The sequence below is a fragment of the Ctenopharyngodon idella genome, chromosome 1 (assembly GCF_019924925.1).
Source record: "Ctenopharyngodon idella isolate HZGC_01 chromosome 1, HZGC01, whole genome shotgun sequence".
Lineage (NCBI taxonomy): Eukaryota > Metazoa > Chordata > Actinopteri > Cypriniformes > Xenocyprididae > Ctenopharyngodon > Ctenopharyngodon idella.
This window is the reverse complement of record NC_067220.1, coordinates 3,549,734-3,552,862: the sequence shown is the minus strand read 5'-3', so window position 1 is coordinate 3,552,862 and position 3,129 is coordinate 3,549,734.

The window sequence follows — 3,129 nt, the reverse complement described above, 5'->3', positions numbered from 1 at the left end:
TGTGACAAAATAAGTATGTCCAAATTCACAGTACTCATAAAAGAGTAGGCAAAAAGATGACCTACTACTTCTGGCGAGATTCTTAAGTGTGCATATGATGGACACTTTACTATCCCATGAGGCCACGAGAAAGGATTTGTGAATGGCAGTTGATAGGTCACATGATAATGATGACATGGCGAATGTAGTATGTCAAGATTATGTTCATACTACACACATTCATACTATATAGAAATACTTTTTAGTGGTTGTAATTATTCAAGATAGCACAATGCAAGATGTCTGTTAAACATCACTTCATCTGGAAAGAATCTGCTGTGTACAAACATCTGGGAAACATCTTTAAGATGTCAGTTTTACATACATTCTAAATCATAAACATCTTAAAGACATCTTCTAAACATCTATTTGACATCTGACAGAAAACGTTCTATAGACGTATTGCAGACGAGCTCTAAAAAAAATACGTTTTCCAGATGTAAATACGCACATCAAATAGACGTCTCTGAGATGGACGTGTGCTATCAACCTACTCTCGAGAGTATGCGATTTCGATCACAGCCAAGCACTTCTGGTACAGTAACTTCTCGATTATGTTCAGTACGCATGTAAATATCTCACAGTATGTTTCATATTCAACATAACAAACTCAATATATCAAATCAAATCAAGTCAATGATGTGTATCTCCACTTTATTTTTAAAGGGTTAGTTCACCCAAAAATGAAAATTCTGTCATTAATTACTCACCCTTATGTCGTTCCACACCCATGAGACCTTTGTTCCTCTTCAGAACACAAATTAAGATATTTTTGATGAAATCTGATGGCTCAGTAAGGCCTGCATTGACAGTAAGATAGGTACTAAAAACATATTTAAAACAGTTCATGTGATTATAGGTTCTACCTTAATGTTATGAAGCGACGAGAATACTTTTTGTGCAGCAAAAAAAAAAAAAAAAAAAAAACGACTTTATTCAACAATATCTAGTGATGGCAAAACACTGCTTCATGAAGCTTCAAAGCTTTACGAATCTTTTGTTTCGAATCAGTGGTTCGGAGCGTGTATCAAACTGCCAAAGTCACACCTCCAGTGGTGAACCATTGAAATTTCGAAACACTTATGACGTAACGAAGCCTCGTTGACAGTTTGATACACGCTCTGAACCACTGATTCGAAACAAAAGATTCGTAAAGCTTCGAAGCTTCATGAAGCAGTGTTTTGAAATCACCCATCACTAGATATTGTTGAATAAAGTCGTTATTTGTTTTTTTGGCGCACAAAAAGTATTCTCGTCACTTCATAACATTAAGGTTGAACCGCTGTAGTCACATGAACTGTTTTTAATACATCTTTAGTAGCTTTCTGGGCATCTGAAAGTGTTGATTATCTTGCTGTCAATGCAGGCCTCACTAAGCCATCAGATTTCATCAAAAATATCTTAATTTGTGTTCTGAAGATGAACGAAGGTCTTACGGGTGTGGAACAACATGAGGGTAAGTAATTAATGACAGAATTTTCATTTTTGGGTGAACTAACCCTTTAACGTAAGAGCAGCGCGGCCATTTGTAACTTGAATATGCGAGTCTTCCGGTGTCATTCGCTTCCAGTTTATTTAGCAGAAAAAAGAAAACAACAACACTCGATTATGCTGCTGATATTGCAAACTGGTATTTGTCATCATACTATTTTAATGTATCATCGTGATCATAAACACACTGGTTTGTAGAGCCAATAGTTTTACCGTTACTGCACTTTGTTATTCTCTCGTCATTTATAGCAGCTAATGAATTGGAAGTCTCGCCATTCACAGCTAATAAGGTGTATGATAAGACGCCACAATATCGTTTTAGCATCGATATGGCGATGTGCGCATCCGTGATAGTCAGGATGTGCGATGTCTAAGTGATCGTTAATCCGTACGGACCAGACATCACGGTTCAACTGCTTGGAAAAAAATCTCCCATAAATGTTGTTCCTTGTGCTCAAATGGCATTAAAAAAACTTATTTTCCAGGCTAGATGAGCCAATGCGCATGTGCAGTTCTAAGCGCGAGTCTCAGATTTCTATGGGAACCGGACACGATGACTTTACCAATCAGTGACTGGCTCTTTTACTTAAAAAGGCGGGACGTATTCCTCCATATTGCTCGCTGCAGTTTCTCCCATTCATAACTAAAAGGAGTGAACCATCTTTCTATATCTATCCACCTTATTCTTGACTAGCCTACTGCGTTTCGAATTATGGGTTGCACTTCCGGTTTGGGGAACTTCCATTTAAAAAGACTGAAACGAATCGTTTCAAATCATAAGGTTGCCCTACAAATAAAGCTTATCCGTGAGTTTGACTTAATGAGCTGTCAATTTTTCTTTCATGTTTTCACTTTCACTTCCACTTATTATACAGCGAAGATATTGCAGTGTTATTTTACATGTTATTATTCCATTTCCGTACCTCAATGCTGTTATAAAGATATAAAGCACTATTTACTTAATTTATACCTTTGTTCTATTATATTTATCTATGCTTGTAATTTGTTCATTATTTTCTGTGCGTATTCACTCACCTACAAAATCACCCCAATCATCCTAGAATGATTAATTCTTTCAAGCGATCTGGTGATATATATATATATATATATATATATATATATATATATATATATATATATATATATTTTTTTTTTTTTTTTTTTTTTCATATCACAATATATATTGCAAAATATTGCAATGTCATTTTTTTCCAATATCGTGCAGCCCTAATTTTGGGCGTCATTTTAGCAGTTCCAGGTGCTACGTGTGGTTTGTGAACGTTATTAGTCACAACTTGTCGCCACCTCCTGGTGTAATCATGTAGCTACAGATTGGGGCGCTGAACAATATTGAATTTATTTCTGATTTGTTTGTTTTTTGCACGATAAACATTTGAATCAAACTAAAAGCGCCTCACTGAATGATAATCACTTACATATCCTTCAATCCATGTTTTATTATGTTCGTGGGAATTAACCCCACTACCTTGGAATGACTACAATCACGTTCGACCAGTTACAGAAACGTTACCTGATAATTTCTCACACACCCGCCGGCCTGAGACGATCTGATGTTGTTTTGAGAATCGTTAAATGTGT